At 39.1% G+C, this 27,754-nt stretch overlaps 1 pseudogene; it reads right to left on the reverse strand.

The window, feature by feature from the left end:
* Nucleotides 1–24,120: 24,120 nt before the first annotated feature.
* Nucleotides 24,121–25,296, reverse strand: LOC130867089 (protein L-Myc-like; annotated as a pseudogene).
* Nucleotides 25,297–27,754: the final 2,458 nt, after the last annotated feature.

Genomic DNA, 27,754 nt, shown 5'->3' on the forward strand with positions numbered 1-27,754 from the left:
AAACACTCAAAGACACTTCCTTTGGTTTAAAAATTATTTGTGAATGAGATGATGTAGAAATGTGTGTAAGTAACTGATGAAGTCAACAAATATGAAAAAATTTGTAAGAGTATTAGGGTAAACAAGATATAGAAGCTAGCAATGAACTTTAATAAATGATGCAATTTTCTCGCCTGTAATTTTGGTTCTGAGAAAGTATAAATACATGTCTTGTTCTCAGAATGAAGAAATTAAAAAATCTTTGCTGGAAAGAATATTTTCACATGCATAGCGGATTGACTATTCAAATTGTCCCATGGTCTTCTATTCTTGTATGAAATTACATTTACAATTTGAAAAGAAAATAAAACTTTACTGTTGTAATATCTCTTCTAATTGAATTTGAGCACCAATGAGATGATCAGTGGCAAAAGACTCTGATGGGCAAGACTAGAATCCCAACCTCGATTACATCTTGAATTTTTCAGAAAAATGGATGGAGCTAGAAGACATCATTTTGAGTGAGGTAACCCATACACAGAAGACAATTATCACATGTACTCAGTCATTAAGTGGGTTTTAATCATAAAGCAAAGAAATTCAGCCTACAAATCACAGTACCAGAGAACTTAGACAACACGAGGACACTAAGGAGATATACAAAGTTCTAATATACATGCAAATTAGAAAAAGACAAGATCTCCAGTGTAAATAGGGAGGATGGGACCTTGTGAGAGGGTTGAAGGGAAGGAAAGAGGCAGGAGGAGAGCACCAAAAAATGAAGAGCTCAATAAAGATCAAAAAATTTTAAAAGAAAAGAACATTAAGTTATGGTGTCAGATAAACAGTTGATTGCTGATTATACTACTTTATTACATCTATAAAAGATAAATGAAAATAATTCTTTGAATACACATAAGGTATTTAATGTTTCTTCTTATTTATTTTATCAGTCATTTTAATGTGAATATTGTCAAATTCTGTTGAAAAACCACACACATTTGGAGCTCATCATCGACCCTTGGACTTGTATACAGGGACAGACATTTGAGCACCATGAGCTCAAAATTAACCCTAAATTTTTACTGACATCCAAGCTAGGATTAATAACAAACAAAAGCAGAAGGAAATTTCTGAAAAGATAAAAATCAAAACCAGAAACAACCCAAAACATTTACTTGAAAAGTATGTTTCCACATGGCCTGACACTTCAATAACCAATGGGACACAAGTATGATGGGTTTACCATTCTATACATTATAGCAGAAAATACCCATCACTTGGTAAAGGCACAATAAAAGATGAACAAAATCCATAGAAGTAATATAAAGATTGCAAAATAGAATTCACTAAATGGATTTGCCACACATATAGCTCACTTTAGTACGTACTTCAAATATTTCAATGTAGAAACCACATTGCAATGATCTCCACCAGTCTTGATTAAACATGGTATATAATTTACTTCCTTCAAGGCTATGATAAAAAAATTTACTTAAAGCTAAAGAAAACTGTGATGTCTAAAGAAATTAACCAATTGTTGTCATGAATTGAACTTTCTTTTTGTCTAAGAGTGTGTTCCTATTTCCAGACTTCAAAAAGATATAAATAGACTTAAAATATTTAAGGCACTAGAGTCATGACTAGGTGAGAACTAATGTCAGATGTTTGACAGCTTCCGTTAATTTCTTCTGCAATAATATCCAAGGTATTAACTTTATGTGGATACAGAATGCACATTCAAATACACACACATACATCACACAACTACAATGAAAACAACTTTTAAGACAGTTTTTCACTCATGAACACTTTTCTCCTGTAAATATTCATTCATTTCTCTAAAAGAGGACCTGAGAGTCATCGTACAGCTTACTTACACAATGAATTGGTTCATGTAAAGAAAAAGCAAACTTAGACTTGAAGGAAAAGAAATTAATTCTTCTAAGAAAGTTTTCCAGGCTGAGCAGTGGTGGTTCACACCTTTAATCCCAGCACTTGGGAGGCAGAGGCAAAGGCAGGTGGATCTATCTCTGAGTTAGAGACCAGGCTGGTCTACAAGAGCTAGTTCCAGGACAGGCCCCAAAGCTACAGAGAAACCCAGTCTCAAAAAACAGAAGAAAAAAAAAACAAAAAAAAGTTTCCCAGTAGAAATAAATATCTGGTGCTGATCTCCTCTACTCCCAAGGGAATATTTCATAATATATGTCCAATTCTTCTGTCATCTTCTGGACTAAGTAAGTTCCAAAACAGAAGCATCAATTGTATCTTGGCTCAACTCCAGGATTTTCTGAAACATTCCAGTGAAAGAGGTATTCTCATAAATCTTGAATCAGATTCATTTGAGAAGAAAGAAAACATGAGTATGAATACCTCTGCCATGTGTGGAAAGGGGCAGCTGCACACTGAATGAGCATATGGATCAAATAAGACTTCTTAATAACAGAGAACAAAGGAGATTTTGATGGTGGGTATTTGCTGGATTTCAATCCCTGATCCAGAAAAAGCTCAGAGATGGACTTGATTTTCTGCAGAGGGATTCGTTGCTTTTGTGCTCAATTGGACAAGGATAGAGTTTGTTTTTATGGATCTGGTTTGAGAGCCAAATTGTGTTTCTTTACTGGCCCCTTTTAATGTTTTAGCTGTTTTCAGAGAGATGTTGTTTCTTTATACTTCTATATTCAGAGACAAGGTGCTTTCTTTTGGCTCTGGTTTCAGGACCAATGTATGTTTCTTTGAATACCATTTCTCCAACCAATAATGCTTCATAAAATGTTTGTTCATTAGTTTGCCACTTCAAACTAAAATAAAAAGATGTATCATGATGCTTGAACAAATTTTTGACACTATAAAATTCTTTTCTATACAATAACTGCTTTTGGTTAAAGAATAATTTACAATAAGCCCTCAGTTTTTTCCACAGGTCCAAAGATTATGGTAATATGCACAAACTTAATCAGATTGATTACACACAAAAATTCTTACACCTATATGAAGCACTAAACATTCTGACACTGAATTTCTTAGAGTATCACTACAGTATGATTTTTCTAATGTTTTTAAAGAACACACACACATTAAACTCAGAGTTTCTCTATAGGATGGCTTATTTTACATATTTGGAGATGATTGGGAAAAAGGATTCATGACAGATTCCATTCACATGTATCTCTCTAGTATGTGTTATTTTATGCAATTGAAGATGATTGTGACATGCAAAGTCCTTACCACATTGATGACATTCGTAGGGTTTCTCTCCAGTGTGTGTTCTTTTATGCAATTGAAGAGCACAGTTGTGAGCAAAGACCTTATCACATTCATCACATTCATAGGGTTTCTCTCCAGTATGTCCTCTTTTATGTGTTGAAGATGACTGTGTTGAGCAAAGGTCTTACCACACTGATTACATTCATAGGGTTTCTCTCCAGTATGTGTTCTTTTATGTGTTTGAAGATTACCGCGTTGAGCAAAGACCTTACCACACTGATTGCATTCATAAGGTTTTTCTCCAGAATGTGTTCTTTTATGCAATTGAAGTTCACAGTGATATGCAAAGGCCTTACCACACTGATTACATTCATAGGGTTTCTTGAGTTCTTTATATATTTTGGAGATCAGACCTTTGTCTGTTGCGGGGTTGGTGAAGATCTTCTCACAGTCAGTAGGCTGCCTTTTTGTCTTAATGACAGTGTCCTTTGCTTTACAGAAGCTTCTCTCTAGTATGTGTTCTTTTATTCTTTTGAAGATGGTTGTGATGAGCAAAGGCCTTACCAAGCAGATTAAATTCATATGATTTTTCTTCATTATGTGTTCTTTTATGACTTTGATGATTTTCATAAAGAACAAAATCTTTAACATCTAGACTATATTCATAGGGTTTCTCTCCAGTGTATGTTCTTTCATGCATTTGAAGATGACTATGATAAGCAAAGGCTTTACCACATTGCTTCATTTCACCGCATTTTTCTCCAGTATGTGTTTTTTCATTTCTTAGAAGGTGAGTGTCATAAGACAAGGCTTTATCACATTGAGAATATACTGAAAACTTCTCTTCAGTTTGATTTCTTTCAATACTGCAAGGATATTTGACACATGTAAAAGCTTTACCACATTCAATACACTGTTGAACCTCATATCTGTATGAATTAATTTCATAGTTTGTTCAAATTGTAAAAATGAATCAAATATTAAGGTCGTATTACTTTGTTAAAAATCATGTTTTTTTCTTTCATTAGGGGTCATTTTGCATCTGGAAAAATATTTGTGTTGATAAATTCCTTTGTGTCATTGTTTACTATTTCATTTATACTATCCCTATATTTTTTCTATGATATTTTTCACATTTTTTAAGGAACTACTTACACTGAGTGCCTTACCAACTTTACTGCATTCATAAATTTTACTATACTATGAATCATTATACATTGGCTAAGTGAACTAAGACACCAAGAAGTATTTGAAGACCTAGAACTCATAAGGCTTTTTTGTAATGTGAGGTTGTTTATGTATTAACAATGATGGTAGAAAACCAATTACTTGTATACTTGGATTTAATTGAACAAGTATACTCTCCATGGGAAGTACAGTTTATCTTCTAATTGTTCTTAATGAGACTTATGCTACATCTTTCCATATCCATATTCTCATACACTTGTGTGGAGTAACATATAATATACATAGTAAAGGAAGAATAGTGAATAAAAGATATCCACATTGAATCCTCATGGTTTGACTTGCTGTTCCTCATAGACTTGTGGTATAGATATTAAGGTTTCTCCACAACAACAGCCCCTTGACCCTTGACTATAACTGCTACTTTCACTAAACTTAACAAGTCACAAAAAATATATGAGTAATCCAAGTCTTACCATAGGCTATTGATTTAGTAGAAAGTTTGCAGCTATACTCATCACTAAAATGTGTATACATTTTTTCTGTCATAAGTAGCAAGAAACAAATGGACTGGCAGATCTACTACAAAGCTCTCATGATGCTATGACTTCAATGGTAATATCTGTTTAGTCATTGCTTCCTTGACTTTTTCTTAAATGAATGCCTTGCGAATGCAATTCACATATGAGAAATTGAGGAATATGGATTTGTAAGAATTTAATAACCATCAATGCATTTAAAGCTGTGTTTATTTACACTGCTGCTTTTGATTAATTTTTCCAGGACATATTACAAACTCATCAGAGGCACATTGTTATAAACTTGCACAAGAAAATTACCTTGCAGGTTTTCTAGAACATTGACTATGTTCTTCAGTGTTACAGTCCTCCAAAATGTACCCTGAAATACAGTACCAGAATATGTATGTTATATTGTTTAATATTGTACAACAGTTAGCTCATTATCTTAAGCACACGTAAGAACTATGATTGTGTTATTCATCTCATTTTCTTCTTTCTAAATCAAATTACAGAACAACATTATAAGCCAAGGAAAAGTTGTCTCCATATTTTGAAGCATGAAAGAAATCATTTTTACCTATATAGTGAGGTCCCTGAAGGTCTCCAGCATCACATCTTTGTAGAGATTCTTCTTGGAAGGATTCAGCAAATCCCACTCTTCCTGAGTGAAGTTGATATGTAGATCATCATAGGTCACTGCCTTAAAAAATACATATCCATGCAGACATATAAAACAGTCATATTGATTTAAAAAAATCAAAGCAGGCATAACAAGCAAGAAGATGTTCATACAACTGTAATTTTATGACTCAAAATACTCAGGCAGTATTAATTCTATCAACCCACAAGATGGCATCCTAGGAATCAGAGTGATACTCTCTGTCAGATGTTAAAATTCAAGATAACCATGAAGCTCAGCACAGCAGAATATACTTGACATAAAAAATACCTGCATTCCAGGGCCATCATCCAATAACATGGAAACAAATAGAGCCAGGAATGATGCCTCCCTTTAGTTTAAGGAATATAGAGCCACACAATTACTCAGATAAGCAAACAAAACAATTAGAACAACAGGTTACCAAACTCTTAAACACTGAATAACAACTGTTTCTGCTCTATCTTATGTGATTTAGAGACAGCCTATAATGATGGTAAAAAGCATTTCAGTATAAGTAGGAAGTTGGCTGATTAATGTCAAACACTACACAGTAGATATAAATGTCAGGAAATTACTTTAGTGTATTGAAACTCATAGCATACAATGAGGAATTTCATCTAGAAAGGCTTCTCCTACTAAAGATCCACAGAAAATTGAAATAAAACCAATAAGGAGAGAAAGTTCTTCAAACACATTATGTTTTCAGTGAGGTTGTTCATTCAGTTGCGTACATTCTGAACCCAGTCACTATTGGTCTATGGTCAAAAACTGAAAAAAAACATTTCATCACTTCAAACATTCACATTTAATGATCCTTAAAGAAGGACTCTTAAAAGAAATGCAACACTAGCTCAGAACTGAGAAATAGATGTTTATTTATTAGGAATAGACTCACAAATCAGAATCCTATGCTTGAACTGAGATCAGAAACCAAATCATGCAGCCGGAAAAGAGGCTGGAGTCATGCTCTATACTGGCATTTTTAGTACAAGAGGCCATGTCCCAGTGGTTGGCAACTACTGGCTGTTAAGCCTTCCTACAGCACCCCCCTTTTGTTTAAATAAGAGAGTTCTAAGCCCAATACACACTTATATACAATAAGAACAATATATTCATTAATTATCCTATCTTAACTAGTTTATGTCTTGTATAATTACTTGACCAAGTCATGACAGGAAAGTAACTTCAACTGGTGGTAATGCAAACTGGTACAGTCCCTTTGGATGTCAGTGTGGCAATTTTTCTGAAAATTAGGAAACAACCTTTCTCAAGAACCAGTAATACCCCTTTGGGATAAGTAACCAAAGGATGCTCAATCAAACCACAGGGCATGTGCTCAACTACTTTTATAGCAGCTTTGTTTGTCATAGTCAGAACCTGAAAACAACCTAAATGCCCCTCCATAGAAGAATGGATAAAAAAACTATGGTACATTTACACAATTGAGTGCCTCACAGCAGAAAAAAAATAATGACATCTTAAATTTTACAGGAAAATGGATGGATAAAGAAAACATTATTTTGAGTGGGTTAACCCAGACACAGAAAGATAATTATCACATGTACTCACTCATAGGCAGTTTTTAAGCATAAAACAAAGAAAGACAGCCTACAAACCACAATCCCAGATCTTAGACAAAAATGAGGATGCTAAAAGAGACTGACATGCCTCTAATCTATATGGGAAGTATAAAGTATAAAAATACAAGACTCCTGAGTAAATTGGGTGCATAGGGACCTTGGGAGAGGGTTGAAGTGGGGAGTTGAGAGGCAGAGAGTGAAGCAAAGAAAATTGTAGAGCTCAATAAATATCAATAAACAAAGATTGATCATATCTGCAGAGGATAGTTGCCTAATTGCAAATTCAATATTCCTTCACTCAAGATAACCTTCCTAATCTGGACACCCATACAATCTGGTCTGTGTTCATTCACATGACATTAATTTACACATGCTGGGCAATTACAAACCACTACTACTACCTCAGTCAGGCCCTTTTCCATAGTGATGGATCCAACCCTTCATTGCCTATGCTGTGCCCCCTGCAGTGAACACAATAATCTATTCTTCCAATTTTGGTCTGAGGACAGAAGAAATGCTCCATATGAAAATCCTTTTCTTGCGACTGCATTGGGTAGTCAACTACATGACTCAAATGCATTATTTTATTTTATTTTATTTTAACTTATTGGTTTGGTTTGAGACAGGGATGAAAAGCAGGCCTGCTCGCCTCCCTTCTACAGGTAATTCTGTAGCTTTGGTGCCTATCCGGGAACTAGCTCTTGTAGACTAGGCTGACTTCAATCTCACAGAGATCTGCCTACTTCTGCCTCCCGAGTGATTGGATTAAAGGCATGCACCACCACTGCCTGGCAAATACATAATTTTAAAACTGTGAATTGGTACAGTCATTTAAGAAATTTGATGGTGAGCCAGGCGGTGGTGATGCATGCCTTTAATCGCAGCACTCTGGAGACAGAGGCAGGTGGATCTCAGTGAGTCTGAGGCCAGCTTGGTCTACCTGAGTGAGTTACAGGACAGGCTCCAAAGCCACAGAGAAACCCTGTCTCGAAAAACCAAAAAAAAAAAAAAAAAAAAAAGGAACTTTGATGGTGTGATATAGGGGACACTCAAGGTCACTGTCCAGGAAAGCAAGAGACAAGGACCAATTCACCTGAGTCAACATAACAGAAGTTGTCTCAGAAACAATACTTCTATCTGGATGGAAATGCAGCTCTTCTAGTGTTAATATGCCTTTCCACTGAGAAATCATATCACACACTTAGAATATTAACAAAGAATAGCCTCTTTAATGATGTTATGCATTGATCTCTGTGGTGGCGCAAATGAATGTAGACAGATTATATAGATATATACAGCTTTTTTTTTTTTTTTTTTTAGATATATACAGCTTTAATAAGGAAATAGACTTATAGGACCACAGGTTCCCGCGGAGTACTGGAAAAGTGAAGCAAAAGAAAAAGGGCTGCTGGGCTCACGCCCGGCAGATTTATCCGTAAACATTAGCCCGAGGCGAACACGCCCCCAATGGGTGGGGCTATGTCCCTACATCTCCCCCTTTTGTCTAAATAAGATAGAACCAAACCAAATACAGCTATATACAATAATAACAAATAATAAATATAACAAACAATATTGAGAACAAAACTTTTGCTAAACATTCTATCTCAAGGAGTCTAAATAACATAGAGAGTAACTACAATTATATAATCTTCAACTCCGTCAAAGATCTGAGAAGGGAATAAATATTACTTAACAATCGAGAGATATCCAAAATGTGCAACAATTGACAGAGACAACTGACTACCTGGGCAATCACCCAAAGTCTCGTTTGCAATGTTGAGTCAACCAACTTTGGCTAAGGCCTAACATAACTGGCATACCATTATTAAAGGCAAGGAACTTTCTTAGGACTATCCTACCCTGTCTTGGCAAGATAAGACAATCCTGTTTCATCCACTTAGGGATATTCTGTATCTTTGTCAGAAGTTGAGGTATGGGCTTTTCTTAACCCAAAGGCCAGTTCTGCCAAGAAGACAAGCTCCCAGTGGAGTGTCTTTGGTGCTCAACGTTCTCTCGGGAGTAGAGTGGTGTTGCCAGGAGTAATTGTGTCTCTTTGGCACAGAAATTTTAGGTTAGATTAAAGGCCATTTTCTACAGCTCTTCGAAGAGGCTGAAGATCATACTATCTATACTAAATATAATCTCTATGTAACTAAAAGACCTGATAAACTTAAAAATAAATATGACAAACATGTAATTCTCAATACTTATCTAACTTTGAAGACTAAAAGAATAAACAACTGTGCAATATATGAAGACAATGATCTTCAACAGTAAACAATGTCATAGTATCAGAGGTAGAAATGTACAATGTAATATGGTAGATGTATCAATACAATATAGACAAAGTTATAAGCATACTCATACAAAAATAGAGGTAGGAACACTCACATTCAATATTCAACATATCAATATACAAGAAACAGTACCAGTACAATTTTCTATGAACAGTAATTCACAAATACCAATCATCCCAAAAAACCAGTTACCCCCTTCTTCTTCCTCTTCTTCTTCTTCTTTTTTTTTTCCAAAAAAAAATATCACCCCATCCCCTCAACCCTAAACCAACCATTAAAAGATGTCCCCAACCTGAGGGCAAACTCTGTTGGGAGAGGGGAGGTCGTCCTCTAAGATTGCTTCTAGCTGACATGGGGGCGACGTTCTTCTTAGGGGGTCCTGTGAAAGCAAATGATGGTAAAATTTCTAAATTAACCTTTGACCTAAGAAAATTATAACTAGTCTCAGAGCGTTTTGAGAAGGTCCTACCAGAGTGTTGTCAAAAATGTGCACCATTCGAAATTGTCTCTTGTAGTTGGTACCAAAAAACAGGTCTAATACTAGCGCTTTAAAAAAAAATCATGACGTCATAAAAACCAGATGGAGTTGATGTTGTGGGGCCCCATCTTCATCCTGGAAACTTCAAAGATTACTGTAGGAAAATTTGTTGCTTGTTATGGGAAATTTAAACATTAACAACAAGGACATATACTGACATATAAAGAAAGACACAGATATGAGGAAAAGCAAAGAAAGTTTAAGACATATATATATATATATATATATATATATATATATATATATATAAATTAATACTTACAGAACAAGTCCCTCCATCAGTAATTAAATATTAGGGGTACCTTAAATTCTTTGAAGATGGGTATTTTCCTGTGGAGATAAGAAGAGAACCCTGCCACCAACCTATTTGTATTACTTACCATCAGTATGATTGCCATCCATGTGATTGAATTGTTATTTATCTTTCCCAACTGGCTTCTCTTCATCAAAACGAACCTTTATCAATTTTGATGGAATCCACAATTTTTCCTCACCTGTGGAGACAAGAGCAAATCCCCTTCCCCAACGCAGCACATCTCCTGGCTTCCATTGTGAGGTCAGCACATCCTTGAAATAAACTGGTTGATTTAGTTCAGTAGACTTTTCCATTATCCAATGTCTTTCTGCAGCCGATGTTCCCTTCTCATTAGCGTTGAGGAAATTCAAGGTTAACAAAGCATTATGTAACCTATTTCTGGGGGTGTTTTCCACCCCTTTCTGTTTGTTCAACATATCCTTTATACTTCGATTTGATCTTTCTATGACTGCTTGACCTGTAGGATTGTATGGTATACCTGTAACATGCTTGATATTGTAGTAATCAAAAAACCGTTTCATTTTCCTAGAGACATAAGCAGGACCATTATCTGTCTTTATTTGTGTAGGTATACCCATGATAGCCAAGACTTCTAATAAATGAGTGATAACTGAATCAGCTTTTTCTGAACTTAAAGCCGTTGCCCACTGAAAGCCTGAATACGTGTCAATGGTGTGATGAACATATTTTAATTTGCCAAATTCTGCAAAGTGGAACACATCCATCTGGCAGATTTCATTCCTTTGGGTGCCCTTTGGATTAGCCCCTGCAGGCAGTGGTGTTTCGTTATAGAAAGAGCAAGTAGGGCATTTCTTTACAATATCCCTAGCTTGTTGCCATGTAATAGAAAACTCTTTCTTCAAACCTTTGCTATTAACATGATGTTTTTTATGAAATTCAGAGGCTTGTAGCACATTACCAATCAATAATTGATCAATTTCTGCATTACCTTGTGCTAGAGGACCTGGCAGACCCGTATGGGATCGGATGTGTGTTATGTACATAGGGCAAAGCCTGTTCCTAATCAAATCTTGCACCTGGATAAACAAAGAGGTTAGTTCTGTATCATCAGGTATAAATTCAGCAGTTTCAATATGTAAAATAACTCTTTCTGCATATTGTGAATCAGTAACTATATTAATAGGTTCTTTAAAATCCCTTAGCACCATAAGAATGGCATATAATTCTGCCTTCTGGACAGAATAATAAGGACTTTGTTCCACCTTACCCAAGTCTTCTGATTTGTAACCTGCCTTCCCTGATTTATTGGCATCAGTATAGAACGTACAGGCTCCAGTTATTGGAGTATCACGGACGATTCGAGGAAGGATCCAAGAAGTTCTCTTTATGAAGTTAAGCCTCTTGCTTTTTGGATAGTTGTTATTAATGTCTCCCAAGAAATTAGCACAAGCTCTTTGCCATGGTTCATTATCTTCCCATAATTTCTTTAGTTCATCAGCAGTGAAAGGCACTATAATTTCTGCTGGGTCTATGCCTGCTAGTTGACGAAGTCTCAACTTGCCTTTTATAATTAACTCAGAGACTTTTTCTACATAAGTTTTCAGTTTCTTACTTGGTTTATGTGGTAAAAAGATCCATTCCAAGATAATATCATCTCTCTGCATTAAAATTCCTGTAGGGGAAATTTTTGATGGTAGTATGACGAGAATACAGTCGAGCTCTGGATTTACCCTATCCACATGTGCCTGTTGCAATTTTTCCTCAATCATCGTCAGTTCCTTTTCTGCTTCAGCTGTTAATTCTCTGGGACTGTTTAAATCTTTGTCACCATCCAAGGTTTTGTTCAAATGAATTATTAGATCAGGTGTTATCCCAATACCTGGACGTAGACTGGAAATGTCCCATAATAGTCTTTGAAAGTCATTAAGAGTCCGTAGGCGATCTCTCCGAATTTGTGCCTTTTGTGTCTTAATTTTTTGTAAACCTATTTTATAACCTAAATAATTAACAGAATCTCCCTTCTGAATATTTTCAGGAGCAATTTGCAATCCCCATTTTGGTAAAAGTATTTTTATTTCTTCAAACAGTCTGTTCAAGGTATCCATGTTTGAATCGGATAACAAAATGTCGTCCATGTAATGATATACTATCGATTTGGGAAATTTCTTGCGTATTATTTGCAATGGTTGATTCACAAAATATTGGCACAGGGAGGGGCTATTTAACATACCCTGGGGGAGGACGGCCCAGTGGTACCTCCTCGAAGGTTGAGAATTATTATAAGTAGGCACTGTGAAGGCAAATTTTTCTCTATCTTCTTTTTGTAAAGGTATAGTGAAAAAACAATCCTTTAAATCAATAACTATGAGAGGCCATCCTTTTGGCAATAAAGAGGGCAAAGGAATTCCAGATTGCAGAGGGCCCATAGGTTGAATAACCTTGTTGATAGCCCTGAGATCTGTCACCATTCTCCATTTACCTGATTTTTTCTTAACCACAAATACAGGAGAATTCCAAGGGCTGGTAGATTCTTCTATATGTCCAGCATCTAATTGCTCTTGTACCAACTGTTCTAAAGTCTGTAACTTTTCCTTAGCTAAAGGCCATTGCTTTGTCCATATTGGTTTCTCAGTCAACCATTTTAAAGGCAAGGCTGTTGGTATCTCTGAAGGGACATCAATTGCTTGTTCTTGTACAGCCCGAATGGCCGGTTTTCTCCGTTTGTAATATCTTTTAATACTATCCCCAGAAATATAGGCTCTAGAAGTAGCAGGAATGTTAATTTGGGTATTCCATTGTTGTAATAGGTCACGACCCCATAAATTCATTGCAATATTGGCTACATATGGCCTTAATTTTCCTATTTGTCCCTCTGGTCCTATACATTCAACCCATCTCGTGCTCTGCCTTACTCGAGATAGGCTTCCAATTCCCATTTACATTCTGAAGAGGCCAATACGGATGCCAAGATTCTGGGGTAATGATACTTACATCCGCACCTGTGTCCAGCAGGCCAGTAATAAAAATGCCATTTACACACACTCTCAGCTTTGGTCTTTGGTCATTTATAGAAGTTTGCCAAAACACACGGAACTCATCTTTCTGATCATTATTGCTTGTAACAGTAGGCATGGGGCTTTCTAATTGTCCTGACGAGTCACGTTCTCTGTAGTAACTGGAAATGACTGAACCATGTTTGCCATGGGGGCCTGTGAGGCCCCCCCTCTCACGTTTCCCGTCTGTAGCAGGTTGCCTTGTCTATCTCTTGTAGACCAGCACTCATTCGTCCAGTGTCTGCCCTTTCCACATCTTCTACATAAACCTGAAGGCTGAGTCCTCCTATTTCTGTTATTTCTAGAAGATGCATTATTATTATTTCTGAAAATCCATTGTCTACAATTCCTTTTCATATGACCCATTTTGCCACAATTAAAACATTTGGTATTCTGATGTCTCCTTTTACCATTGGAAATTGCTTCTTCTACCCATGCTTCAGTGCCATAGTCAAATGTATCAACATCTAGTGTATGCAAGACCCATTCTTCTAATGGCACTGATCTGAGCTTTAAAGGTCCGAAAATCCTTTTGCATTCCACATTTGCATTTTCATAAGCCAAAGTCTCGATCATTATAGGTCTTGCTTCTGGGTCAGATATCCCTATTTGTACAGCTTTAGTTATTCTTTGTAAAAAGTCAGTAAAGGGTTCTCTCTGACCCTGTTTAACTCTGACAAATGATTCCATCCTCTGTCCTGAGTCTTGCACCCTGTCCCAAGCCCTGAAGGCTGCTGTAGTACACACGGAGAGTATGTTTTCATCCAAATTAGCTTGTTCCTGAGGCTCAGAAAATAGCCCCTCTCCCAAAATTTGATCTATGGAAATCTCAATTCCCTTTGCTCTTTCCTGCTGTTCTAAAAGTCTAGCCTCTTGCCTGAATAAGCATTTCCATTTCAATTGCGTTCCACTCTCAAGGACAGCAGAGCTCAGTTGAAACCAGTCAGAGGGCATGACTTTATTCGTGGTGGCCCAAGATCTTAGCATCTCTTTAACAAAAGAGGCATTCATTCCAAAAGTCATTACAGCCTGTTTAATTTCTTTGAGATCATTCATATGGACAGGTTCCTATGTATCTTCCTTGATGACCCTAGGGTTTCTGGAACCAACTACTTTCTCTGTTGTTACAACTGGAAAGGCAGGTAGAACTGTAGGTAGAGCTTTGTGGGAATTGTCCCGGAGGGATTTACCCACAGATTTAGTTAAAATATGCCTTTCTACCTCTTGCTCTTCTTCTTCAGAATTTAGAAATTCCTCAATCTTTTCAATTCTATTCACCATTGCCTTCTTTAATGTCTGAATCTCCTGTCCAGAATTATGTTCTAAAGCCTTCATTGAGGATTCTAAAGTATGAAGTTTGTCCATTAGAGATAACGTCTCATCTTTGGACATAATTTTTATAGCATATACCGTGCCTTCTTGTATAGATAATCTTTCTGTCAATCTGTCATAAGCTTTAGACAAAATCCGATTGTCACATTCAGCAGTTTTGATTCTCTCAGTTAATGTTTCTGTTCCTACTGAAAGGGACTGAAGCTTACGATCCAAATCAGCTGTTCTTTCTTCCATAGTAATAAATTTCTCCTTAATATCAGCCGGTAATATTTCAGTTCCTACTGGAAGGGACTGAAGCTTACGATCCAAATCAGCTGTTCCCTCTTCCATAGTAATGAATTTTTCCTTAACATCAGCCTGTACTTCTTCTAAATTTTTTTCAGTTTGTCGAGTTGTGTTAAACAAAGATCTGTTCTCTGCCTGGAGAACTTCAAACTGATTTTTGAGAAGATTGTTGTCGTTCTCAATTGTTTTTAAGCATTCAACCTCGTCTCGCAAAGACTTTATCATATTTCTATTATCAAACCATACAGTACCAAGGAAAACTACGAATCCCAGAAAGATCCATATCTGTGGGCTGACAGACACTTCTTGTAAAATCTCCCACATGGTACAACTGAAAAGGCTGTCAAAGTCTTGAATGGTAATGTTTTCAGACATTTTTCTTATTTATAAAAGAAAATTATGTACCTGTAATGAAGTTTTCCTGCCAGTGGTGGCTAAAGAAATGCACCTGAGTCCATGTGGTCTAAGCCAGAGCCGGTCTGAAACAATTAACTCAAAACAAAAATTATTGTACTGCCTGTTAAGGGAAGGGTTTGGCGGCTTTTGCTTCAAAACCGCAGGTGCTTCCCTTAAATCAGGCAGTGAGGGTTTGGAAGAAGCAGGGAGCTATTAACTGCTCTGTGGGGGGTCGCTGCTCTGCGACTGTAGTGGCCTGGAGTGGGGGAAGGGAAAGCGAGCAGGGAGCGCGCTGTAAATCGCCTTCCTGAGCTCAGGCAACTAGCCGGGAAAGGTGGAGCTTGGCCCCCCCTGTGCTGGGTCGGGGGCAAAATAGCCTGACGTTGGACGCCAAATGTGGTGGCGCAAATGAATGTAGACAGATTATATAGATATATACAGCTTTAATAAGGAAATAGACTTACAGGACCACAGGTTCCCACGGAGTACTGGAAAAGTGGAGCAAAAGAAAAAGGGCTGCTGGGCTCAAGCCCAGCAGATTTATCTGTAAACATTAGCCAGAGGCGAACATGCCCCCAATGGGTGGGGCTATGTCCCTACATATCTCCATCCAATGCTCAAGGGGAGCTAGGTTAGATAGATTTTGCATTCAATATATGCTGTTATCCATAAGTATCCCTTAGGATGATGGTCCAGATTATACTCTGAACAATTGAAATAGAAACAAGCAACTTGTCAGTCTAAATATTTAGGCAAAAATATTCTCAGAATATTTTCTCAAGTATGCCCGTGACCTGTTACAGCAGGTCATTCTACACTGACAGGGTTCTAAGGTGAAGATCACAAGGGAGGAGAAAGACTGGACTGGACAAGTAAAAGATAAAAAAGATAGGGTGGAGAGGTGTTGCAGACGATATGTCCCATGTGTAGTAAGCTTTCGAAGAAAAATAGCATCTTTGCTGGGCAGTGGTGGGGCTTGCCTTTAATCCCTGCACTTTTCAAGAAAGGGTTTCTCAGTACCTGAGGAGCCTGACGTAGAACTCTTGTATATCAGCCTGGCCTTGAACTCAAAGAAATCCACCTTCCTCTGCCTCAAGAGTGCTGGAATTAAAGGTTTGCACAACCACTGCTTTTAAATTAGGGATGGCTTCTTTGAAATGGTTTGGAGTCAAATACCTGGACAATCCAAGTAAACAATGCATACCTGGGCATTCTAATCTCTTCCAGCCCTAATTAGCATATACTTACATTTTGGGTGTTTTAGACACAATTCTCCCTCTGATAAATTCTACTTTGTGGGACTTAATTATTTTTTAAGCATTGGTCAATCTATTGTATCACCAATTCTATTCTTCTACATTTTGTTACAGTAGTGGAAAGCTACACAACACATGAGATGCCTTTGATAACCTCCACAAATTTAAATATAGATTCAGATTATATTTAAAGCTTAAATGCAAAGTGCTCGATATCGAGAAGATACTGGCAAAACGAGGCTTCTCTGAGTTTGGCAACATGTATCCATGAATCCATGAACCCTGTTGAACTTGACTAGGAAGGAGTTTGGGAGCTTCCTGCTCCCAATACTCTAAGGAGAAGAAGCCACAGAGCAAAGTTATTCAGAGGCCTGCCCGTAGGCCCATGAGTTAGCAGGGACCATGAGGGACTTCACAATACAGGGAATATGAAAGCAGGTTCCCACCCAGACCCATGGATGTAACACCATATTGTCTTCCACACCTCACCCTCTGCTTCTCCCCATCAAGAGACAGCATTTCCTCACTCACCATGTTGTGCTTCTCCATTTTGCCAAAGTTCTCAGCTCATCATCTCTCTGCAACAGCAACTGCACCCTAGAACAAGAATCCACTGGCACCAGCTCCTCTTCAAAGCAGAGACTGAAGGCGGCTGCCCAGAAGACACCTGCACTGCTTCTGACTGACAGGTCACCTAGAGTGCATGATTGGTTAATGAGTTTTGAGTGGCACGAGCACCTCACATAGGGCTATAGTGTGCTTATAGGGACAGAATACTGGTTCCTGTCCAATCCATTCACACCAACAGAGAACTTCTCCACATCTAAGACCATATGCATTTTAATAGCACTTGCCCTTGGCTACAAATGCAGTCAATGTCATTTTGATTCACTCCTAGGAACTTTCCCTTTTTCTTCCAGCACACTATGTGACTTGTACAGCGCACTCTGCTAGGTGGGTGGAATAATTTCCTATCCCACAGAGAAAAAAATGACTGGAATACTAAGAACTAAAGAGAGTTTTAAAGTTACAAAGAGTAAATATTTGTTCTGGGCTTCATTCTGAGGTCAGATGAACTGAAGGTACTTTTTACATGGTTTTCACAGGGATTTTATATATCAGGAAAGAGAAAAGCAGGAACCAGATCTCAATCAAGATGACTGGTCTTTCCCCCATCAGAAAGCTGAATGATGACTCCATTACTTTATGTGTTTTATTCCTTAAATTCAAAGCAAACTCCAGGCAAATGAATAATAATAAAAAGAGTACTGTTCATGGAAATTTGAATACATAGAGAATAATGGAGGTAAAAAGAATGTCTTCATAAGCACAATTATTAGTCAGTACATCTCTTTCCATGGTCAGGTGAATAAAATATACAACTGCAGTATTTAAGATTCTCTACATCAACAGGACAGGTAGAATAAATCTCACCATTATGTAAAAAGTGAGCTTATTAGAATGTCTGACAAGCTGTTGTTCAGGTAACTTAAGAACAGCTGCTTACCAATGGAATTGAAAAATCCAATAGCTTGCTTCTCAGCCTTTTGTCTAAGATTAGGTGAAGAATCCAGTAGTTGTTCTGCCCACAAGGCTCTGTGACTCAGCTGGCTTTAAGTATTCACCAAAATTACAATGAAGTAGGAACTAATGCTAGTAAAGGAATGAGTTTGGTAACCAGAGCTAGAGTAAAAAGGCAAAAAAGGACTTTTCTTATTTATATATTTATTTATTTATTTATTTATTTATTTATTTATCATACAATATTCTGTCTGTATGTCTGCAGGCCAGAAGAGGGCACCAGACATTATTACAGATGGTGTGAACCACCATGTGGTTGCCCGGGAATTGAACTCAGGACCTTTGGAAGAGCTGGCAATGCTCTTAACCACTGCGCCATCTCTCCAGCCCAAAAAAGGACTTTTCTTCTTCAAAATACTTTATATGTGACTGCTGCTACCAGAACGGGAGATGCTGATCAAAATTGGGTCATAGTCTTTGTTTGATTTAGGTTTTTTTTTTTTTTTTTTTTTTTTTTTTTTTTTTTTTTTTTTTTGGTGATTTCAAGACAGGATTTTTCTGTGTATTTGTAGAACTCATTCTGTAGGCCAGACTGATCTGAAACCAGAAAATCCCACTACCTCTGCTCATGAGTGATGGTGTTAAAACTCTGCACAGACACAGGCAGGAGAGATGGCTCACTGGTTAAGTGTGCACAGACACCAAGCAGCTTAGGGTGGGTCTGATCATCTCAAATTATACCGATTAATGGAGGACTTTCCCATTTCAAAACCTTGAAGTAAAATCTCTCAGGTATAATTAATTCTTTACGTATAAGATGATCCCAGGGGTAGTCAGTTTTGGCTACCAAAAATAGCCATATCAATAGCCAAGACAGAAGAAATGAGAAAAAAAATTCTTGCCTGCAGGAGGCACAAAGAGCATGGGAGTTGTTTTCAAAACAGTGTTTTCCCAAACAAATGAAGCATGGGGATTTTATGTAGGGAGTCTGAACATGCTCATGCAATGTTCTCCCTTTCCTGAAGCATGCTCAGTTAACAAATCCATTTCTAACCATAATCACAATGTAAAAGCAGAGACATTTAAGGACATTATCCAACTTAACCAAAAAGCAGAGAGAGAACATCCAAATTAACAAAATCATAAATGAAAAGGTGGGCATAGCAACAGACACTGAGAAAATCCAGAGAATCATTTCATCATACCTCAAATCCTGTATTCCACAAAACTGGTAAATGTAAGGTAAATGGATAATTTTCTGAATAGGTACCACATACCAAAATTAAATCAAAAGCCAGGTGGTGGTGGCGCATGCCTTTAATCCCAGCATTCAGGAGGCAGAGGCAGGCGGATCTCTGTGAGCTCGAGGCCAACCTGGTCTACAAGAGCTAGTACCAGGACAGGAACCAAAAGCTACAAAGAAACTCTGTCTCGAAAATCCAAAAAAAAAAATTAAATCAAGACCTGGTGAACAATTCAAACACACCTATAACCTTCAAGTAAATAGAAACAGACATCAAAAGCCTCCCTTTACCTAAAAAAAAAAGCCAAGGACTGGATGGTTTCAGTGAAGAATTCTACTAGAATTTCAAAGAAGAGATAATGACTATATTCCTCAAATAGTTACACAAAATAAAAACAGAAGGAACATTTCCATACAAACATTTCCATTTTATGATGGTACAGTTACCCTGATACTAATTCCACACAAAGAATCAAAAAGGAGAATTATATGTCAATCACACTCATGATCATTAATGCAAAAATACTCAATAAAATACTGACAAACTGAATCAAATAACACACCAAAAAATTATTCACTATGATGAAATTAGCTTCATCCCAGGGATGCAGAATGACTTAACATATGAAGTATATGGTCTGTCAATGTAATCCACCATATAAATAAATTGAAATAAAAAAAAACATAATCCTCTCATTAGATACTGAAAAAGCATTTGACAAAATCCAACAACCCTTCACGATAAAGGTCTTGGAGACATCAGGGATACAAGGAAGATATCTTAACATAATAAAAGAAATGTACAGAAAACATAGAGCAAATTAAATGGAGAGAAACTAAAAATGATCCCACTAAAATTAGGAACAATTCAAGGCTGTCCTCTCTCACCATACCTAGTAAACATAGTTCTTGAAATTCTAGCTAGAGAAAAAAGAAAACAAAAGAAGATCATGGGGATCCAAACTGGAAAGGAAGAAGTTAAGCTTTTGCTACTCACAGATGATATGATAGTATAAATAAGTGAGCCCACAAACTCTATCATGGAACTCCTACAGCCCATAAATACCTTCAGTAATTTGTCAGGAAACAAGATCAGCTCAAAAAAATCAGTAGCCCTTCTATATAGAAATAAAAAAGAAGCTAAGAAAGAAATCAGAGAAGCATCACCATTTATAATAGCCACAAATAATTTAAAATATCTTCAGGTAACAATAACCAAAGAAGTGAAAGACCTGTTATTTCAAAACTTTAAGTCTTTAAAGAAAGAAATTGAAGAAAATACAAGAAAATGGAAAGATGCTCTTGGATAGGTAGAATCAACATAATAAAAATGGTAACCCGACCAAAAGCAATTAATATATTTAATGCAATCTCCATCAACATCCCAAACTCTTCTTCCCAGACCTTGAAAGCACACTACTAACTTTCATAGCAGAAAACAAAACAGACACAATAACCAGTCTCACTTCATCTTAGACAAAACATTGAAAAGCGATGTCCTGGATTTTTCCAATTACCATTGGTAGGCAACTATTTTTAAGTTACTTGGACCACAGCTTGTGAGACACTCTAATAAGCCCACTTCTTACAATCATGTTGAGATTCAATCTACCTGTCCTGTTCATGTAGAGAATCTTAAATACTGCAGTTGTATATTTTATTTACCTGACCAAGGAAAGAGATGTGCTGGCTAACAATAGTTCTCAAGAGACATTCTTCCTAGATCCATTATTATCTATGTATTCAAATTTTCATGAACACTACACTTTTTTATTATTATTCTTTTGCCTGGAATTTGCTTTGAATTTCAGGAATAGAACTCATAAAGCAATGGAGCCATCATCCAGCCATCAGTTAGGGAACACCAATCATCTTGTTTAAGATCTGGTTCCTCCTTTTTTCTTTTCTGTTGTGTGAAATCCCTGTGAAAACCATGTAAACAGTATCTTGAGTTCATGTGACCTCAGCAGGGAGCCAGAGAACAATAATCTTTTGTGACCTTAAAGTTATCTTTAACTGTTAATATTCTGTGCACCTGTCCCCCTGTAGGACAAGAAATCACTGCGCACACCTAGCACAGCACAGTGCACAGTACAAGCTATCTAGACACATTGTGTCCTGGAGGAAAAAGGAAAAGTTCCTATGGAGTGCAAGATTGTGAAAGTGTCTCCTTTTGGAGCAAGGGGTAAGTGCTATTGAAATGCAAAGCTTGGCCAATCTAGAAAAGATCTTTGACTCAGGTGGAAGGAATGGCCAGTAACTACTGTACTGTGTCTTTAAGCACATTATAGCCCTGTGGAGAGTGTTCTTGCCACTCAGACCACACCAGCCAATCAGGTCCTCCAGGTGACCTGCCAGTCAGAAACAGTGCAGGGCTCTTCCAGGCACCGCCTGCAGACTCGGCTTTGTGGAGGAGTTTGTGCCAGTTGTTTCCTGTGCTGTGATGAAGTTGCTGCTTGCTGCAGGGAGAGGACGATCTGAGAGCTTTGGCGATCTGGGGAACCACAACATGGTGAGCGAGGGAATGCTGTCTGCAGATGGGGAGGAGCAGAGGGTGAGGTGCGGGAGACAGTATGGTGCATCCTTGTGGGATCTATGTGGGAATCTGCCGCCATATTCTCTGCCTCGTAAATTCCCATGTGGTCCTGTTAATTCGTAGACCTAGTGCTTAATCTGCTTAGAGAATTGGGAGCAGGGTGTTGTGTGTACAAAAATCTTTCTTCTCAACTTCAATATGCCATACTTGAGAGGCCTTGTTTCTCCAGTATCTTCTCAAAATTGAGCACTTTGCATTTAACTTTACATACAATCTCCATTTGTGTTTAACTATGTGCACGGTCTCAAGGCAGCTCACCTGTTGGGTAGCGCTGCACTTCTAAGCTGCCACGTAGAAGAGTTGAATTGCTGATATAAAGGATTTGCCGATGCCTTGGAAATAGTTCAGTCTCACAAAGTAGAATTAGTTGAGAGAGGACTGCCTCTAAATCACCCAGAAGATAAATGTATTTTATTTTATTTTATTTGTGTTTTTTTTCTTGTACAAAAACAGTTAACACCACTTTGCAAAAATACATACGAAAATACAGTATTAAAAAAAAAAACTCGGGAAGCACGTAACCCAGCAGCAGCTTATAGAAAACAAGCTATTCAGATGAGTCTTCAGTAGCCTGCTTCCCACTTACCCTTCCAGCAGAGTCCCAGCAGCCCCTTGGTGCCTGAAAGTCCTGCCCCAGCAGGCAGAATGGCTACTTCCAAAGCTTTCTCTGAGGGCAGGAAGCAATGCCAAGCCATCGTGATGGGCAGATCTGGAAGTGGCAGCTGGTCTTTGAGAGGCACAGGTAGTATTTACCATCTGTCTGCCCCCCACACTGTTCCCCTACTTCCAAACGCAGGGCCAGAAGGAAGGAATTGGCCATTCTGGGCAGAATTCCGAAAAGGTTGACTCTTCGTCAGGCAAAGTTTAGGATCTCCCGAGGACGCCCACATGACCAACGCTAGCTTGGGTCACTTTCCCTATTGAGGGCTGTACCTAGATTCCACCTGGTGCTGCAGAACACAGCTGGAGCAAAACCTGTAGGGGTTGGCTGAGTTCTGCTCCTAGGTCACCTTGACAACACACATGTACCTTCTGGGGCACCCGATGAATCTCAGCAGCTCTCCCCAGAGTATCTATCAGGCCCAGATTCGGGGAGAAGGAGGTGACGCAGAGAACCAGGATGGTGGCTTCAGAGTCAGCAAACTCCTTGAAGTTGCTTCAGAAGGACAGGTTTACTCTGTTCCTGAAGAATTTCGACAAAAATCAAGAACTGACTTGAGAGGCTGGAGGGAAAGAGGAAGTGGTCGGGCACTTCCTCCTGGGATCTTTGTGTCTGCCTTGAGAGAAGGTTCCAAGCTGGGCGTCAAATGGCACTGCAGAAAACACCCGGGAAAGGAAGATGTTCATGAGCCAGGATGTCAAGGCTTTCCCATGAGTCATTTTCCCACGTCCTGCAGAAATATTTCTGATCTGTGTGAAAGGGTGCTGTGGTGCCAATTGCATAACAGAGGCAGAAACAAACAAACAAACAAAATACCTTGTAAGAATAGGCAGGTCTCTCTCTGAGAAGGCTCAGAGAGCTCTGAGACAAAGACTCTATAGGCCGAGCCCTTTAAATGTTTTCAAAGTCATAGCATTGAGAGTGGAGGGAAGGGTGTGGCCTAATGTCCTAATGTATCTTAAAGATTTCCACTCGTCAGCTACTGTAAAGTGTCTGACAGTGAGGTCGTGGTCCATGCTGATCAAGACAGCTCTCTTGTGTCCTGGAAAACAGGGCCTCAGGGACAGTATCCAGGCCCAGCTGTCCTTGTGTCATCCCCAGAGACACCAATGGGAGCAGCATCCTTTCCTAGCCTAAAGCTCTAACACAGTGAGATTTCACGCAGGCTGCAGCCCCTGGCATCGTCCACCACCTGTTGCATAGCATCCATCGGCCTTTCCTCTGAAGCCAGTGAGCTAGGCAGACCCCGAGTCTCCCCAGTCAGCCGTCAGCTGAGAAGCCAAAGGTGCCAGAGAAGACAGCACTCCCATGAGTCAGGCAAGAGGGCGAGTTGAGTTTCGAGGTTTCCAAGAATGCAAGCCCTTATTGTGTGTGCACTGGCTGCAATGCATTCTGAGATTGACTGTCCAGCCTGCCCCGCTGTAACCAAAATGTGCAAATTACTAAAAGGGAGAGAGAAGATAGAAAATAAATGTGTGTGTGCGTGCATGCATGTGTGTGACAGAGAAGTCAGGCTTTTTGGTGGGTTAGTAGTCACTGAGGTACGCGATTATTTTCTGCAGCTTCTGCTGACAACACCGGAGCTGCCTTTTCTGTAGCCATCTTCTTTTCAGCCCCCACCAGAGCTTGCAAGTACTCTAAGGCCTTGCTTAGGATCACGACTTTGGGGGCCTTAGAGCAGCTGGCCAGGGTGGGCACCTGGTCCCTCAGGGCCAGGAACCATGAACAGAGGTCATTCCTTCTTTTTCATTCTAAGAAGTTATGGTTCTTCCTCTTGGTCATGTCTTCAGTGTCAGAACTGACAGGTTTTAGGTGGCAGGACTAGGGAGTCTCGCTTTCTACAGGTGGGAGGCTCACAATCTCTTCTTCCTCCTCTTCCTCCTCTTTCCCCTTGGGAGCTTCTAACTCTGGAGCCTCTGGTTCCTGGGGACCCCTCTCTGGAGCCCCCTCCTGAGAGCAACTTTCTGGAGGAAAGCGGGCAGCATAGTTATGCTGATGCTGCTGGATAGAGATGTGGAAATGTTTCATGCAGGGGTCCAGGGGGTCTGCTCTCACCATGATTGTGACTGGCTTTTGGATGTCCAGAGATCGCCTCTTCTCCACCTTTAACACGTCGATTTCTTCGCCTTCGGAGTCGCTGGGGCTCTTCGACCTGGAGCAGTCCTGAGTCTTGGGTTTGCCCAGCTGACACGTGGTGGCAGGTGTCGGGTTACTACTGGCTTCCAGGCTGGGAGTGCAGTCCGGGGTTGCGGGCCCTTTGGGCAACTTCCCCCGGGGCACGCCTGGGGTGAGTCGGTTGCTCTACTCTCTCCAGCCATTCAGGGCTTTCCGGGCAGAGAAGCCGCTCCACGTGCAGTCACGGGGGATGATGGAAGCATAATTCCTGCCCCAAGCTTTCGAATGGCCCTGAGATTCCACCTCGACCCAGGCACCCCCTCCGGGCCAAGGCTCCCCGGGACTAATCCCAGAGGCTGGGTCCCCGACACCAGGACCCGAGCCTCAGGGTGGCAACGTGGGGGCCACGGCACCAGCTCAAATTTCTTCCAGATGTCCTCGCTGGGCACCATGGAGCGGTAGAACTCCTCCCCGCAGTCATAGTCGTAGAAATAGTGCTGCTACCAGTCGAAATCCATGTCTGCTCCCTCGCTTCCGCGGCCTGCCACTTGGAGTAGAGCAGCTCCCTGCTGGCTCGGGGAAGCCCAGCAGCCCCCCCCCAACACACACACACATGCGCGCCACTGAGCGCGCGGCCCCGCACTCACGAGCGCACCCCCTGCGCGTGATCTCCCCACCTTGCTCGCACACTGCAGCCAGGACACTCCCGGGATCGACCCAGGAGCGCCATCTGCCAATAAATTTATTTTAATCAGGGCTGTTAGAATTTAGGATGCTAGGGCACACTTTGTTGAGCTGGATTGTCCAGATATTTAACTCCAAACTACTACAGAGAAGCCACCACTGATTTAAAACCAGACATCAGGCACATCCTCATATAAGAAAAAAACCTCTAGCAAGCTTTTCAAGGAGGCATTACAGGTTCCTAAACAACCTCAAGGCCTGATGTGGCTCAAAGTTCCAGTTTTCTTCTTAAGAAAAGCACAGTTCTTCCAGATGGGCAATAGGACACCAGGAGACATATATTTGAAATGCAAAACATTGTTGGGCAGAGGAGTTTCCTGATCAATCAAGGGTTTTATTTATTACCTCAGGCAAGGATCAGGGACATTCCTAGGAGATCTAATAACAGCCTGGGGGCTAATCCTTATGAATTTCCTGAAGATCTGATGTGGTGATAATAAAACGGAGCTCATTCTCTAAAACCAGGAATATGCTTTGGAGAGCTGGTAATGGTCTGGTGCCTTTGTGGAGGGGTTCCTTTAGGTCCAAAGAACCCAACCCTTTCATCATATGGAGCTATGGTTATCAGTCCCCAGACCACTGTGCTCTTAGTAAAGTTCTTCAGATAACCTTGTTCCAATTGAGTAGAATTGTCTGACCTCCTCCCAAATTCATGTGATATTATTTATTGACTTCTTAAAATTCTCCCATTTCCCCTCTGGAAGTATCCAAGATGCTATTCTTCTTTTATTCCTTTCATTAAAATTTTTTGAAACAGTGTTTCTCTGTAGGACTTGTCGTACATTACACCTTTAAAATCTTAAATTAAATGATTCTACCACCAGTTTCAAAGTTATAAATTTGAGTTATGAAACTGAATATCCATTTCAGGTAAAGGAAAAGGAAAAGGATTTGCATGTGGAGAGTGGTTTCTACCTCAGTTCAGAATAGAAGCAACAGATAGGATAGACTTCACCTTAATTTGCCAGTTTTTCCTTTTCATTTATCTAGGTTTTTATCTCCAGAATTTCTTTGGCTTGCTTTTTTTTTACTTGCTTCTATTTCAATTTTCAGTTCTTGAACTGATGTATTCATTTCTGTCAATGGTTTGCTTTTTTGACTTTCTTTAAGGTGTTTATAATTATTCTCCAAGATTTCATTTATCTTTCCCTTGCTTATTGCAGATAGGATAGACTTCACCTTAAATTGCCAGTTTTTCCTTTTCATTTATCTAGTTTTTTATCTCCATAATTTCTTCGGCTTGCTTTTTTTTACTTGCTTCTATTTCAATTTTCAGTTCTTGAACTGATCTATTCATTTATGTCAACTGTTTGCTTGTTTGACTTTCTTTAAGGGGTTTATAATTATTCTCCAAGATTTCATTTATCTTTCCCTTGCTTATTTTAAAGAATTCATTCACTTCCTTCATAAGGACATATAACATCTTCATAGTTGATCTAACTTAATTGTACTTTGGCTGTGTTGGAATACTCAGGGTGTGCTGTAGTAGGAGAGTGTGAATATGGCAGTGACACATTGCTCTGTCTGTTGTTGATCATGTTGTGCTCTTGTCAGCTTTCTGGGTTTGAGGTGACCTATAATAGAAGTAGAATTTTTTCCCCATTTTGGGGTCTGGAAGACTTTCAGTAGGCATGACTTTAGTACTGCCTAAGCATTCAGAGTCATTGAATTGTAAGTGCATGAACTTCTTCCTGCTTGTTCTGCTTACTTTACATTTTTAAAATTAATATAACTATTTTATGTATCGGCATGACTATGCACCACATGGGTACCTGGTCCTCAACATGATCAAAGGATCTCAGAATTTGTGAACTTGGAATAATGGATAGTTATGATTCCCAAATAAGTACTGGCAACTCTGCCACATCTATTCAAGACCATCAAAAGCTAGGTACTACTCAGTCATCTCTCTCCCAGCCTAGGTTTATTATTTATGCCCAAGATATATATTGCTAATGTTTTCATCTGTTCATTTGTAACTGTTTTAAACATAAAGCTCTGTAAAACGTTATTGGTATTACAGTTTAAATAGGGCACTTCGGATGTTTGGAAGATAGAGAAGTGGAGTGAATGCATACTTCTTTGTAGAAACTTCAGTAAAAACCTCTGAATTCTTCTAGTCTTCTTGCTTGATTCACTGATTTTTGCAATGGAGACAGTGCCTTTCTATTTATTTGTTGTTTTTTATTGTTTATTTGATTTTTGAGACAGGGTTTCTCTGTAGCTTTGGAGCCTGTACTGGAACTAGCTCTCATAGAACAGACTGGCCTCAAACTCAGAGAGACCCACCTGCCTCTGCCT

The sequence above is a fragment of the Chionomys nivalis genome, chromosome 26 (genome assembly GCF_950005125.1).
Source record: "Chionomys nivalis chromosome 26, mChiNiv1.1, whole genome shotgun sequence".
Lineage (NCBI taxonomy): Eukaryota > Metazoa > Chordata > Mammalia > Rodentia > Cricetidae > Chionomys > Chionomys nivalis.